At 34.8% G+C, this 17,025-nt stretch overlaps 1 protein-coding gene and 1 non-coding gene across 2 annotated transcripts in view; both read left to right on the forward strand.

The window, feature by feature from the left end:
• IL1RAPL1 (interleukin 1 receptor accessory protein like 1) overlaps positions 1–17,025 on the forward strand; it is a 1,385,688-nt gene that overhangs the window by 345,917 nt on the left and 1,022,746 nt on the right. The window lies entirely within an intron of this gene.
• On the forward strand, positions 7–76 carry LOC126947021 (small nucleolar RNA SNORD74). The gene has a single exon (XR_007722875.1). It is a non-coding gene; the product is annotated as a small nucleolar RNA SNORD74 (small nucleolar RNA).

A 17,025-nucleotide genomic window follows, 5' to 3' on the forward strand; every position in this document is an offset into this window, starting at 1 on the left:
AACAAACAGGCTCTGATGAAACCTATCTTGATAGGGACATCTGAAAGTGTTGATGAATGCCAAGGACTCTAATGGAAAACAAACAAACAATAATAAAAAATACTGTTTGTTTTAAAATTCTAGTAAAATGGAATTAGACTACATGATAGCATTAATCCCATTTGCTATGCCAACATTTAAGACGGAATCTGTGGTTTATTATCTGGTTTGCCTAGTTTTTGTTAAATATAAGGAATATTTTAGTACTTTTTAAAGGATGACATGCAATAATAGCTAAAACTTTAATACCCATTAATGAACATCCATAAAGAAAACAATTCAGTACCACTTAAAAATCATTTGAATATCAGTCATCCATAATACGATGAACACATTTGATAGAGAATATGTGAATAGAAGTATATGTGAATCAGTTTTATTCTATCTACAGATGCTGAATGGCATAGGGAATTGTGGGTCTCATGAAATTTTCTCAGAAGTACCCAGAGGGTCTTCACTACCAGATTGATAAACACAATTTTTTGGTTCTTTGCCCACACAGGGAACTTTTCTAGAAAAGTTTCAAAGAATACATGCCTAAATATGAATCCTGGAAAAGAAAAGTGATCTTCTAAATTTGAAAAGGAAAGGTTTATGTGGCTCTCACGTGAAATATCCTCTGGTAAGGGAGTAGGTACATGATGGAAATACATGGATTTTCACTGAAGAAATGAAAATATAAATTGCAAAGTAAACTTCATTTATACTATTGAAATATTCAACTGAGGAAAATACATTACTTTTAAATTGGAAGAAGCAAAGGCACATGACAGTTTTTTACAGGTCATGTCATTCTCTCATTTCCTTTCTATTGAAATTAGTTGAGCTTTTCTTTGTCATAATGAGTGTTGCCACAGTTTACACCTGCCATTCTGACTTTTGGTAGACTGCCTGTTGAGAGGAATTTTTTTTTCATTCTGTTATCTACATCATGGAAAAACTTAACACAATCCATGGAAGAAGAAACAAAAATGTAATGTTCACATAAATATAAAAATATAACTTAGGAGTCCACCTAATGCTAGAATTTTTATCGCATTTTAGTGTTATGGAGTTTTAAAATTTCCATGTGACTTAATAGCTGGAAGGAAGCATTAATATTTAAATATGAATTTCAATACCAAAGATAAAGCAAATTAATACTTTTGAATGAATATTTTAAATTCCCTAATGAGAAGACAATTGCATAAAATTAAGTATGTATTTTAGTTTGAAGGACTAAATCATTCATGATACATGACCGTACTACCTACCTTATTCATCTTTTTGCTAAATATTTCCAAATTAATTCTTGAAGTCAGTTCTCAGCACTTATCAACTTTTACTGTTGTGGTGGGTGAGAGAGTGGAGAATCAAGCTTTAAGGTGAATATATAATTTACCATGTGAATATTGCCAGGAGTTAAAATGACCTTTAAACTTTGTGTGAATTGCCTATTTCAATATTTATGGATTTTGTATATGCAACCCTGTATAGTAATTATCAAGCATACTAAAGTTTTAGAACTACCAAGTTAAACTTAAGAACCCAAGGAAGTCTATTTTGCAGATATTTAGACATTCGATTATTTGCTTTACAAATAACTAAGAAATACGTAGTGATGAATAAGAGATGGATAGGTGATTCTATAGCTAAGCTGTTCAGTACCGTAGCCGTTAGCCATCTGTGGCTACTTAAATTTAAGTTCATTATAATTAAACAAAATGGAAAATTTGGTTCATCAGTCACAGCAGCCAGATTTTAAGAACTAATAGCCAGATGTGCCTAGTAGGTTCATATTGAACAGCACAGAAAGACATTTCTATCATTGCAGAAAGTTCTACTGAAGAGCATTGTTCTCAACTGTTTGTTCATCTCCCTGGGATTTTATCTATTTTGTTAAAATATCAGACTTCTAAAAACGTAACACATTGTTTTGAGAATTATAGAAGCTATTTGAGATTCAAGTTATCTGATAGAAAAAGTTGAACATATTTTCGGTATTGTATTTTCTAAAAATAGCTAGTATTTTTAAAACAAGAGTACTTAATAAGAATTATTGATATGGTACTACACATTCTTTGTCATTAAAAAAGTGGTCAGCACATGGAAAAAAAAAACGTATATAGTTTAATTCAAAATCACTTTTCCTTTCCTAAAATTATTCTTTAAATTGTGGTTTACAGGTTTGATTATAACAACCTTCTCAATGCCTGCATGCAAATAGCTAAATATTGTTGACTGATCTCATTTTAAATTGATAGCCACAATAATTCTCATAGGAGATTCAGCCTCTCCAAGCACCAAGCATCCTATTCCATTTCCATTTCCTATTCTCTAAACTGATTTCACACCTTCTACTCTCTTAAAACCTCCCTCTCACAACAGTTTTGTCTTCTTTTTACTTCACTGAGGAAAAGAAATATGACACCCCATTTCCCTCATTTTTTCATCTGCAAATCTACCAGCTCATCTGGGACCAAATCTACATTCTCCTCTTCTCACTTTTTTTTTTTGGAGAAGGAATCTCCCTCTGTTGCCTAGGCTGGAGTTCAGTGGTGTGATCATAGCTTACTTATTGCAGCCTTGAAATCCGGGGTTCAATAAATCCTCCCACCTCAGCTTCCTAAGTATCTAGGATTACAAGTGCATGCCACCACACCTGGGTAATTTTTAAAATTTTTTTGTAGAGACAAGGTCTCACTGCGTTGCCCAGGCTGGTCTTAAACTCTTGGCCTCATGTGATCCTCCTGCTTCAGCCTCCCAAAGAAGTGGGATTACAAGTGTGAGCCACTGTGCCCAGTCTAAATCTACATTCTTGGCCTGCTTTTCAGTGTTACTGGAATTGACAGGTTTACCTGTTCTCATATCACGTCTAGCCTTTCCCCTTGGACTCTGGATTTCATTTACTTTTAATTTATTCATGCATTTTCTTTTGAAATTATCTCTCTCCTCCTTCAGTATCAATTTTTTGTATGTGTCTATAAATATGTTCTGCTGTTTTCTAACTTTAAACCCAAACAAAAATAAGCTCTTTTGATTCTCTTTTCTCTTTCGGGTATTACCTTGTTTTTCTACTCTCCTTGCTACATGCAAACACACATCCAAATCTAGAAGGAATTATTCATACTTTTCATTGCCATTATTTACCTCATATTCTCTTTTCAACTTAGTTCATCAGGGCTGCCATGACATAGGCTGGTTTTCCTTCCTTCTTTCCTTCCTTTTTTTTTTTTTTTTTTTTTTTTTTACTTTCTTGTTTTTGTCCCCTATGGTCACATGACTATTGGATTGCCAAATTGAATGGCCATGTCTCTGTTCGTCCCATACTTGATCCCTCCACAGAATTTGGCACAGTTGACTACTTGCTCCTTCTGGAAAACTGTCTTCTTTTGTACTGAGCCACATAAAATCATCCTGGCTTCCTCTCCTTCTCAGTTTCCTTTTTTTCATCATTTCTGTACCCCCAAATGTTAGTGTCAGTCCTAGCTTCATACCTTTTTTAGATTAAATCATCCAATCTAATGTTTTAAAAATGCTAACTATATGCAAATGACCCTCAATATATTTTTGTATTTAATTTTAACCTTTCTCTTCAACATGAGGCTTTTTTCCCCTTAAACAGCTTACTTGACATACCCATGGGAGTATGTATCTAATATGAATGTCAAACTTAACATAAACAGATCTTTTGATTTTTTTCCATCAGACCTCCCAGAATAAACAACAAACAAAACTGCTGAGCCCTCACTAACTAATTGGTTCCATTATGACCCAATGACTAATGTCAAATTTATAAATGCTTTTATAAACTTCATGTCTAATCATCAGTGAATCTTGTCTCCTGTACCTCGCATTCCCCAAATCTGTTTCTTCATTATCACTACCTTATCTCAACCCCTATTACTTCTTACCTAGACTGTTGCAATTATTTCCTGTCATGTCTTTTTTCTTTTGTCACCATACAATTAAATCTCCCTTCTTCCTCTACAGTTACAATAATCTTTGACAAGGTAGAACAAGTAATTTTACTCCAATCACTTCCCATAACCCTAAAGCAAAGATCTGAATATTTTAACCTGGTCTACAAAATCCTTCATGTCCTAATCTCTGCCTAGCTTTTTACTCTACGTCATTCGTTTTCCCACTTCCATCTCAGGCCAACTCCTACATTAGTATCTTTATGTAGTTAGTAGATGTTTCTCTGCATGAAATGTTCTTACTTCAGATCATCTCTATGCGGGCTTCTCCCTTAATTGATACTTTCTCAGAAATCTTAATTAAGTGATACTTTCTTAGAAATGCCTTTCCTGACCTAACGAAAGTAGGAACAGTCACTCTCAATCACTTCAGCCTATTACAATTATCAGTGTGGAACTTATGCCCTCTAAAATCTTTCTTATTTTACTTATATACTGATTCATTATGTATCTGTATCTGCCCCAAATAATCTCCATTTTATCTCCCCTGTCTGGAGCTTTGCCTGGTCTAGAATCTGAAGTCTTTGTATGAATTAGATAAGGATGAAAAGAAACTACTGTTTTTTGTTTCAAGTATCAGGCAATATTTAACTATTTGAAGTTATGGGACTACCAAAGATACTCCTTTTGGTTGACACATTACTGAGACAAACACCAGTGATATGAAATTTTCATATAGTCACGCATCACTTAACAACAGGCATATGTTCTGATAAATGCATTCTTCGACGATTTTTTTTGTTGTGCAAACATCAGTGTGTACTTACACAAACCTAGATAGTATAGCCTACTACAAGTCTAAGCTATATGGTAGAGCCCATTACTCCTGCCAACATGTTACTGTACTGAATACTGTAGGCAATTTGAATGCAAAGGTAAGTAATTGTGTATCTTAACATTTCTTAACATAGAAAAGGTACAATTCAAATGCAATATTATAACCTTATGCTACTGCTATCATATTATGTGGCCTGTTATTGACAGATACATTGTCATTCTGTTCATGACTGTATTGGCACTAGGTTGTGGCCGTTTCCAATCTATTGTCTCCCACTCCTCTCATTCTTTACTGAAGTCACCAGGGTAGTAGCAAATCACTGGAACCACACCTATAATATATCCCACTTGCTATCTGTGACTGTTCTGAGAAACATGTGTTGAAAGGCAGCTAGGCTGCCTGATGATTATTTAGTAGCAGTCTTTCTTCACTGAACAACAGTGAATAATATCTTTGATCTCTGCCACCAAGAAATAAACAGAACCCATCAGGAATTTAATCCCTGGGAATGATTTTCACATTTCCTGGTATAGATGTTTTATTTTGAAGCTCATATGGTTTGCACAATAAATATTTACCTCTTTATGTCAAAATACATGTTAAATCATTTTTATGGTTGGTATGAGGAATTTGTGAAGCAATCCCATACTTTTGTTATTACTGTGTTGTTGGAAGAGGACTTCTCACACCTTAACCTCATAAATAGTTTTTCCTGTGTGTTAATGCAACAAAATGGAAGTAAAAAGATATATTTTGTTTTCATGTATTTTATTCACCTGAATCTATCCAGAGGGAAAGCACTGGAAGTGTTTTCTTTTTAAGAGTGTTAACTTGTATTCTTGGCAAGATCTCATCAAAAGCTTAAATAACGAAGGTAAGAGTCAGTATTCTGTGGACAGCTTAGCTCTACAGTAGACCTTCTTTCCGTCTTGCTAGTTATTTTCCAGTTAACGGAAATCTTATAGACAGAGAAGCTCGTGTTAGCTTCTCCCGTATGGTATTATGTCAACAATCCTTACTCTAATCCTTGATGCAGCTCTTTACCTAAATGTGAGAGAGATGGAGAACCACAGCTGCCAACAATTCAAAATATAACATGCAGTAGCTATTTTTTAAAAAAGCATTTTTACTTGATCTCATAAAAATATCATCTTAAAGGGTTTTTGAAAATTTGTGATTTTGTCTCTTTTTAAAAATTATTGAGAAAACTATTGAGTCTGAAGTAGGTCTCTAAAATAAATCTTGTCTTATTGTAAAGTAATGTGACTGACCTTTTGTGTGAATTTTAGAATTAATTTTTTCACTTTATAGATTCATTACATAGTGGCACTTTATTTAAGCATTGCATCTGTACTGTAACCCTTTATATTTCCTTGGGGCATCATGTATAGAGTGTCTGTTAGCTTTAACTCATTTCTAAAAGATTAACTTCTTAGAATAAGAAAAATACTGAAAACTCTTGAAAGTAATTTAGAAACTTGACCATGATTTTTTTTTCATTTTCATTTTTTATTTTATTTTTATTTTTATTTATTTATTTTTTTGAGACTGAGTCTCACTCTGTCACCCAGGCTGGAGTGCAGTGGTGCAATCCCAGCTCACTGCAAGCTCCACCTCCCGGGTTCACACCATTCTCCTGCCTCAGCCTCCTGAGTAGCTGGGACTACAGGTGCCCGCCACCACGCCTGGCTAATTTTTTGTATTTTTAGTAGGGACGGGGTTTCACCGTGTAAGCCAGAATGGTCTCCATTTGCTGATCTTGTGATCCACCCACCTCGGCTTCCCAAATTGCTGGGATTACAGGTGTGAGCCACCACGTCCGGCTGATTTTTTTTTTTTCCCCTGCAAAACCAGCTGAGGGAGGTCTTTGAGTTTCCAAGCAAATATCAGCTATAAGCATCATTGGATGTTTTGGTGGGGTAGGTTTCTTGAAAATGTGTATGCAGGTAATAATGAGCGATATTACGTATGTATTTTAACTACTTAGACTAATTGTTTAAATTTGGTTAACAAATCTATTAAGGAAATGGCTTGCATTATTCTGTCTTTTCTTTTCTAAACAGTGTTTCCTTAACAATTAATTCTAACAAGTCTTGGAACCATGAGCACTTTCTTTCCTCCTGTCACCATGATTGATCCCTATTTTGTTGGAAAGTGAAAATTGAGCAGTTTTAACTCTAAAGGCTAACATTATAGAAAAAAATTTCAACTCAATTTGGTGGTAAATGCTATGTATGAAAATATTTAGAATTTAAGTACTTCTCTTTACAGACAAAATAATTTATTTTCAGTGTATTATAAACAAACTTCCTAGTGGGGTATGTAAATGATTCACTTTTAAATTATGATTATTTTGTTCCAAATTCCATTATTAAAATTAGTAAGTGTAAAGTATGACTTTTAAGCAATATTTCATTAGCTATCGTTAACAAGTATTTAACCACCTTGTTTCAAATTAGTTAGCTAATGAGGTATAAATTATTAAATCAAACTTGAAAATTTTATTTGGACAAGTATTGTATAGTTAATTTAAAATGATTACAATGTAATTGAATTGTTATTCAATATTTAATATTTTATTGCCTATAAAAATAATAGCCATGCAAATTCATTTTTCAAATGGTGTTATCTGTGCTATATTTAAAATAGGCTGGGCGCGGTGGCTCACGCCTGTAATCCCAGCACTTTGGGAGGCCGAGGCGGGCAGATCATGAGGTCAGGAGATTGTGAACATCCTGGCTAACACGGTGAAACCCCATCTCTACTAAAAATACAAAAAAAAAAAAAAAAAAAAAAAAAAAAATTAGCCGGGCAGGTAGTCCCAGCTACTCTGGAGGTTGAGGCAGGAGAATGGCATGAACCTGGGAGGCGGAGTGGGCAGTGAGCCAAGATCACGCCACTGCACTCCAGTCTGAGTGACAGAGCGAGACTCTGTCTCAAAAACAACAACAACAACAAAAAAAACATAAATAAATAAAGTTAGGTTTGCATATGTGAGCATATACATTTATTCCTAGATGGAAACTTCCTTAAATATTTAACATTTCTCCTTAATTTTGATATTTTATAGTACTTTTTTCTGGGTGGATTCTAAGTTCTACTTATATTCATTGTGTATACAAATTGAGAGAGAGGTTGGAATGGAATATATAACTTGAATATTTCTATTTGCATTACCATAGCATCATTTTATTTTGCTCTTAGCAAAATCTTTCTTTAGAGGTTTCTTCTCCTTTCAGTTGTAAAGAATCTCTTATCTTTAAAAAATATGTCTCATTATTTTCTTACAAGGTAATACTAAAAAAAAAGTTACCATCAGGTTTTTCTTGATCCTTCCTATTTTCCTGAATGTGTGCTTTTGTGTTTTTATTGATACGGATAAATACATTTTCAAATTCAAGTACTGGTGTTTTAGAGAAGTAATATGCTTCTTTTGTTCTGGTTCCTCTTACATGTTAGTAATAAAGAAACAATTAACCTAGATATAGAGCAACTCAGTAAAGGGAAAATGTCTTCATGGGCTCCTTGAGAAAGACCTATTTAGCCTTTTATGTTTCTGGTTTTTAACATTGAGTATAGAGTATATAGCTGTCTTTTCACTTTTCTTTGTTTTGTTTTTTTTTTGTTTTTTGTTTTCTGTTTTTTACATTTTAGCTTATTTGTAATACTAACAGGTAAAGTAGAAAAAAAAACATTAAAAAAATTTGGATTTAGTAGAAAAGGAAAACTCAGTCCCTAATATCCTACACATTTACATTATTTCCTTATGATATTTTAAATGTTCCATATGAATATTTTTATTTTCAAAATGCCAAAGTTATCACTAATTTTACAGCTAATACTGCCAATCTTACTCTTCCAATTCTACTCCTAATCTTTTCTTCCGAAATGCTTGATCCAGGTACCTCCCTTTGGGACAAGTACCAAATGTCTTCCTCCATATCATTTATTGGATGAATTAATTCTGAGTGAGTTAATTAATTAATTCTAGGAACTAATATTTCTTTGATTTCCTGCAAGCCAGAGCATTTTCTTCAAATGTACATTAACCATGTATTCATTATATCTTTATGTATACACCGTAGACATTGTGTATGTGTCTGCAGATTTCCAGCTTGGATTTATACATTTTAATTTTCATTGGTTTGCTTTTACTGTCTCAGGCCCCTCAATCTGTGGATAGAGCTTGGAGGAGCAAGCTTTCAGGTATTTTCCACTCGAGTTTTCTCCCTCATTGCAGCTCAGTGGCCATCATGATATCTACAAGAACATTCAGTTTTCTGACACTGTGTAAACACTGTTGTAGAAACGCAGTGTAGAGTCACTGTGGCAGAGTGTCTTTTACCACCATTCCTATCCTGTAACTGAAAATAGGTGATAATATGTCAGTAATTTTATTTTTGTCCATCATTGAAATAGAGTTCCACAGTAATTGTTTCCTCTTGGAAGATAACTTGCTTAGCAGTGCGGAAAAAAAATGGATTTGACGGGGTAAAATGTTACCGGAAAGGGGCCCTGATTCAGAACCCTAGAGAGGGTTCTTGGACCTCACACAAGAAAGTATTAGGAGAGAGTCCATGGAGTAAATTGAACACAAGTTTATTAGGAAAGTAAAGGATTAAAGAATGGCTACCCTATAGGCAGAGCGGCGGCATCAGCTGCTTGACTGAGTATACCTATAGTTATTTCTTGATTATATGCTCAATAAAGGGTGGATTATTCATGAGTTTTCTGGGATAGGGGCAGGCAATTCCTGGAACTGAGGAATCCTCCCCTTTTTAGACCATATAAGGTAACTTCTTGACGTTGTCATGGCGTTTGGAAACTCTCATGGTGCTGATGGGAGTGTATTTTAGCATGTTAATGCATTATAATTAGCATATAATCAACAGTGAGGACGACCAGAAGTCACTTTCATTGCCATCTTCGTTTTGGTGGGTGTCGGCCGGCTTCTTTGCTGCATCCTTTTCTGTTAGCAAGGTCTTTGTGACCTATATCTTGTACTAACCTCCTATCTCATCCTGTGACTAAGAATGCCTAACCTCATGGGGATGCAGCCCAGTAGGTCCCAGCCTCATTTTACCCAGCCCCTAGTCAAGATGGAGTCACTCTGGTTCGAACACCTCTGGCAAACATATTCTAAGTATAAATAAATCAAATCACACTGAAAAATTCATCACCAAGGTACTTTCAGTACAGTTCATTACCCCATATTTAAAAGTGATCTTGAAATGTGCTTGGTTGTTAGTGGAGACATTTCACTTCCTTGTCATTAAAAACTTTTTCACTAACTGCCTTATTGAGATGTTATTCATGGCCGGGCGCGGTGGCTCAAGCCTGTAATCTCAGCACTTTGGGAGGCCGAGACGGGCGGATCGCGAGGTCAGGAGACCGAGACCATCCTGGCTAATACAGTGAAACCCCGCCTCTACTAAAAAATACAAAAAACTAGCCGGACGTGGTGGCGGGCACCTGTAGTCCCAGCTACTCGGAAGGCTGAGGCAGGAGAATGGCGTAAACACGGGAGGCGGAGCTTGCAGTGAACCGAGATCCGGCCACTGCACCCCAGCCTGGGCGACAGAGCAAGACTCCGTCTCAAAAAAAAAAAAAAAAAAAAAAAAAAAAAAGATGTTATTCATATACCATACAGTTCCCACCTTTAAAGTGTACAATTAAATTGTTTTTAGTATATTTACATAGTTGTGCATTTATCACCATAATCAATTTTAGAATATTTTCATCACACCAAAGGAAACAATGTACCCTTTAACAGTTACCACTCATATTGCTCCTAACCCTTCCCCCTCAGCCATAGGCAACTACTAATTTATTTCCTGTCTGTATGAGCTTGCCTATTCTGCACAATTTATTTAAACAGAATAGTACAATTTGGTGTTTTGTGACTGGTTTCTTCCATTCAGCACAATGTTTTTAAGGTTCATCCATGTTAAAATATTTATCAATACTTCATTCTTTCTTATTCTTGAATTACATTCCGTTGAATGGATATACCACATTTTATTTATCTGTTCATCATTTAATTGTCATTTATGTTGTTTCTATATTTTGCCTATTATAATGCTACTATGAACATCATTTACAAGTTTTTTTAATATGTTTTCCTTTCTTTATGAGTAGAAATGCTGCATCATATAGTAACTCTATATTTAGCTTCCTGGAGAACAGTCACACTTTCCAAAGAGGATGTACCATTTTACATTCTCATTATGTAATGTATGACGCTTCCCGTTTTTCCATCTTTCTCAACAATACTTGTTATTATCTGTCTTTTTAATTATAGCCATAACTGTTTTCAGCAGTTCTGTGGATTTATTTCACTTTCTTGATAGTGTCCTTTGAAGCACAATAGTTTTAAATTGTTTTATAAAGTCTGTTTTTTTTTTTTTTTAGTTTTTATTTTTGGTGTTATTTCTAAGAGATCATTGTCTAATTCAAGGTCACAAATTTGATCCTATGTTTTCTTGCAAGTTTTGCTATAGTTATAGCTCTTAAATTTAGTTAATTGATCGATTTACAATTAAATTTTTACAAAGCGTGTAGGAGATTTCCAGCATCCTTCCTTTGTTACATATATGGATATCCAGTTATCTCAGCACAATTTGTTGAAAAAACTATTTTTTCTCCCATTAAATTGCCTGGCACTTTTGTTAAAAAACAATGGATCATAAAAGTGGGTTTTATTTCTGTACTCTCAATTCTACTCACTGATTTATATGTCCATCTTTACATTAGTACCACACTATTTTGATTATCAGCACTTAAAGAACTTTAAATGGTTTATGAGGAGAGAGTAGCTTTGGACTTCCCCGAGGGTAATGTCTTGCAAAACCAGAAGCTCGGCTATGGTACTGTTACAGGAATTTTTGGCTCACAGGAATTACTGGCTCTTGTGTGATGTGAGACTTGTAATCCAGGGTGACTCCCACATTGATCAAATGTGGACACTGGTTTATCTTCTGGAGGGTCAAGGAGAATTATTTATGAATGACTGTATTGACTGTTGAACATATTCTCATTGAAGAGGAATACCTAATGCTGCCCTGCTAAGATGCTGTTCTTATGCCTTCTGTTCTCAGAATGGATCTGATGCCAAGTATGGGCTATGGTCATCTTGTGAGTTTGAATGTTCAGGAGAGCCAAAGATGCAGGCTAGGTTCGTGTCTAGACATAGAAATAGGGTGTAAAAGTGTTTAAAATACTTGGCATTTGTCTGTGAGGAAGTGTATTCACACGTATTTGCAGAGTATGTTTGCAATTAGGCAAATGTAGGTCACTGGCATTGATCTGCTGTGAACTAATTGATCTACCTTGAACAAACCCTTTAACCACTGAGCCACAGCCTCTTCAACTGTAAAATTTAGAGACTAGCAATTGATAGTCTCTATCCTTTATGCTGAATCGAGCATTCTATGACTTCTCTAAGATTGTTCACACTGTAGTTTGATACTTTCTTACATTCCTGAAAATGTGAGTTTTGAGGTTTTTTCAGATGATTTTCTCTATGGGGAAAAAAATAACATACAGAACATTCTCATGACCACACACTAGCTAATAAACGACTGAGCAATGGAACTGTAACTGTGAATATTGAAAATTAAAAAAAAAAAAAATTTAGCCAGACATGGTGGCACATGCCTGTTGTCCTAACTACTTGGGAGGCCGAGGTGAGAGGATTGCTTGAGCTCAAGCTTTTGAGGCTGCAGTGAGCTACAATTATGCTCGTGCACTCCAGCCTGGGCAACAAATCGAGACTCTGTCTCAAAAAGTAAGCCCCTGAATGTACTGCAATGATATAATAACCATTTCTATATACATATTTGTGTGTATCCGTATGTATGTATGTTTGCATAATATTATATAAATCATATTATAGTGATGCTTTTGATTGAAAGACAAGGAGATCTTAACTCAGAGTGAGTGGTTTTAACTCTGATTATGCTGCTACCTGATGTACGACAATGGGTGATATCACTTCCATGAGCTTCTGGTTCCTCCTCTTTACAATACAAGTTTTGTGTCACTTGAGTTCAGATTTTCCTTTCAACTCTAAAATTATATGATTAATGACATTATATTCTTCATATACATGCATGCTTCTTTGACTATTTAGCTCATGGTGTCTCTCTGTAATACAAATTTTCAGAGAATTTGCCAAACCGAATTTTCAAGACATTCCTTCTCAGAAACATGGCCTCCAATAAATAGGTTTTACATATTTTTTCCTTTTCCTTTTGGCCCTAACGCTATCAATCTTAGCCTCATCGTCTAGCGTAGTCATTTATGCAGCATCCTGTGTTAAGTTCATGAAAAATTCTGTCAATATGAAATGTATTGAAGATTGCCTGTTTACCTTTTTAGTCATTTATTGTCGTGTAACTTGAAAGATGTTAATGTTTATATCTGTCTAAAAATTTACTCTCTGAAAACAGTAAATAACATTTGGCCTTTTGTGTTACTCTTTCTATTGAAGAATTATTTTGAGGTCACCTTTCAGCCATGAAAGCACAGTAACCTGTACTCTAAAGCGAACCTACAAAACATTAGATATATCATATTTAGGCTTATGATAAAATCTATTATTATGCTTGGGTCCTTAGGCTGTATGAGAGTGACCAGTTTTTCCTTTCCTACCTACTTGATTAAGGTAACTCTAGTGATTTAGAAAATAAGGGAACTGAGTCATGAACACAAAGTGTGGTATGTAATTACCATTTTAGATATTATTAATAGTCACACTCCCGAAACATTAAAAATTAATGACAGAGTCAGGAAGAGGAGAGAATGTATCTTTTTCATTGCCATAATTTTTACAATGTCTACATGCTGTCCTGTAGCCTGGAATATGAGATTTTTAAAGTCATGGTTACTGTCATCACTCAAGTTTCTCAGGCTGAAATAGACATTTACCATATTTCATAAATTCAACTCTCAGATTAATCAAGCAAGAGAAAGAAATCAAGGACATCCAAATAGGAAGAGAGGAAGTCAAATTATCCCTGTTGGAGACAACATGATTCTATATCTAGAAAACCCTATAGTTTTGGCCCCAAAGCTCTTTCACCTGATAACTTCAGCAAAGTTTCAGGATACAAAATCAACGTACAAAAATCATTAGCATTCCTATACACCAACAGCCCAGTTGAGAGCCAAATCAGGAATGTAATCGAAGTCACAATTGCCACAAATATAATGAAATACCTAGGAATACAGCTAACTAGTGACGTGAAAGATGTCTACAATGAGACCTACAAAACACTACCCAAAGAAATCAGAGATGACACAGAAAAATGGGAAAACATTCCATGCTAAGGGATGGGAAGAATCAATATTATTAAAATGGCCATACTACCCAACGCAATTTACAGATTCAATGCTATTCCTATCAAAGTAACAATGACGTTCTTCACAGAAGTAGAAAAATGATTTTAAAATTCATATGGAACCAAAAAAGAGTCCAAATAGCCAAGGCAAAACTAACCAAAAAGTACAAAGCTGGAGGCATCACATTACCTGACTTCAAACTATACAACAGAGTTGCAGTAATCAAAAGAGCATGGTACTGGTACAAAAACAGGCACATTAACCAATGAAACAGAATAGAGAGCTCAGAAATAAGGCTACATACCTAAAACCATCTGACCTTCAAACAAAGCTGACAAAAACAAGCAATGGGGAAAAGACCTCCCAGTTATTCAATAAATGGTGCTGAGATAACTAGCTAGCCATATCCAGAAGATTGAAACTGGACCTCCTCATTATACCGTATACAAAAATCAACTCAAGATGGATTAATGACTTAAACGTAAAACTTAAAGCTATAAAAACCTTGGAAGATAACCTAGGCAATACCATTCTGGACATAGGAATAGGCAAATATATATTTCTTGAGAAAGATGCCAAAAGCAATTGCGATGAAAGCAAAAAATTAAAAAATCATATCTAATTAAATTTAAGAGCTTCTGCACAGCAAAAGAAACTTTCAACAGAGTAAACAGCCTACAGAATGGGAGAAAATATTTGCAAACTATACATCTGACAAAGATATAATATCCAGCATCTATAAGGAACCTAAAAAATTGGAAGCAGAAAACAAACAGCCCCATTAACAAGTGGGCAAGGACATGAACAGATACTTTTCAAAAGAAGACATACATGTGGCCAAGAAGCATATGGAAAAAGAGTTCACTATCATTGATCATTAGAGAAATGCAAATCAAAACCACAATGAGATACCACCTCACACCAGTCAGAATGGCTATTATTAATAAGCAGTCAAAAAATAACTGATGCTGGCCAGGTTGCATAGAAAAGGGAACACTTACACACTGTTAGTAGGAATATAAATTCGTTTAGCCATTGTGGAAAGCTGTGTGACAATTCCTGAAAGACCTAAAAGCAGAACTACCATTCACCCAGCAATTCCATCACTGGGTATATACCCAAAGGAATATAAATTATTCTACCATAAAGACCCATGCATGCATATGTTCACTGTAGCAGTATTCACAATAGCAAAGACATAGAATAAATATAACTATCCATCAATGGCAGATTGGATAAAGAAAATGTGGTGCATATACACCATGGAATACTATGTAGCCATAAATAGAGTGAGATCATGTCTTTTGCAGGAACTAGGATGGAGCTGAAGGCCATTAATCCTTAGCAAGCTAACACAGGAAGAGAAAACCAAATAACGCATGTTTTCACTTATAAGTGGGAGTTAAATGATGAGAACTCATGGACACAAAGAAGGTAACAATAGACACAGACGCCTACTTGAGAGTGGAGGGTGGGAAGAGAGAGAGGATTAAAAGAAAAATAACAATTGGATACTACGTTTAATACCTGGGCCATGAGATCATCTGTATGAAAAACTCCTGTGACATGAGTTTGCCTATATAATAAACTCCACATGTACCCCTGTACCTAAAATAAAAGTTTTTAAAATTAATCCAAAGATAAAATCTTTTCTCTCATATTTTTAAATCTCTGAAATCAAGAACTATCTTATCATTTTGTAATTAATTGGCAGCAATTTTCTTGCTTGCTTGTACATAAAATAACATTGAATCTCGTCCTCAGTGTATCTGGGATCAGACAAATTTAGTATGTTCAAAGGCAATTTAGATAGGGAATGACAGACCTCAAATTCCACACTGTGTCACAGACTTATTAAATAGGAATACAGTATGCAAAAATTTGCCGATTAATCAACCCATCATAATTGAAGTTTGACCATATGCCTATGTGCATTTTTACTTTGTCTTTCACTTCAAAGCAGGTACAGCTGCATAGTATGAATTCAATACCCATGGTAAAGAGTCCCTTCAAAAGGTTGTATTTTTATATTTAATATGCGGATATGGAAATAACAGAAAAAGAGAAATAAGCTATCCAAATAGAAAGAAAATTTCATTCATACAAATACTTCTTATTACCTTTTCCTCAGTTCTTCAGAAAATATGAAGCAGGTTGGAATGTTCATTTTATGTGGCTCTCAAGGTACTATTCTCATAAAGGTAAAATGAGAAACAGTAAATTATTTTGAAGTTTAGTAATAAGAGCAAAAAAGACATATATTTATGAGAGTAAAAATATTGAGTAGCATTTGGCCAAAGGATGTTGCAACTGATTTGTATTGATTTCTCTTAACCAATGTAAATAAAAATTATTTATCAATAAAAGCTTATTTCTAATAGTGTTTTTTTCCTGTTTTTGCTGTTCTTTTCAGAAGCGTTCCTTTGCTTATGAACGATTTAGAATATGATCTTTTTATCAAATAAAATTTCCAGCACCGTGCAATATCAGAGACGATTTTCTTTCTAGAAGTTTTAGAAGATGTCATTATGTGTCATTCTAGACAAATAAGATGTGTTTGGCTGAAATGTTTTAGAAGTCTCTAAGGAAAGAAATAACCTATTGATTATATTATGACTTGGCTTGGGGAAATGGAAATTCACAGCCAAGATAATGGTATGTCTCTGCCAGTCACATTTTATTACGTGGCGTGCTTGCCTTTGGCCCTCTCTCTGCCCCTTGGAGGAACAGGTAAATATTGGCACAAGTCAGATGAACCCTACCCATCACTTTTTGGATATATCCGCATATCATGATAATTATCATGACATGATCAATCAGTGTACCAGATAATTTTCATAATTGCTGTACCTCATGAATGCAGAATTGAGTTGAGCATGAGTGAAAATTGGATTTTCCCCACTCAGA

The sequence above is a fragment of the Macaca thibetana genome, chromosome X (genome assembly GCF_024542745.1).
Source record: "Macaca thibetana thibetana isolate TM-01 chromosome X, ASM2454274v1, whole genome shotgun sequence".
Taxonomy (NCBI): domain Eukaryota; kingdom Metazoa; phylum Chordata; class Mammalia; order Primates; family Cercopithecidae; genus Macaca; species Macaca thibetana.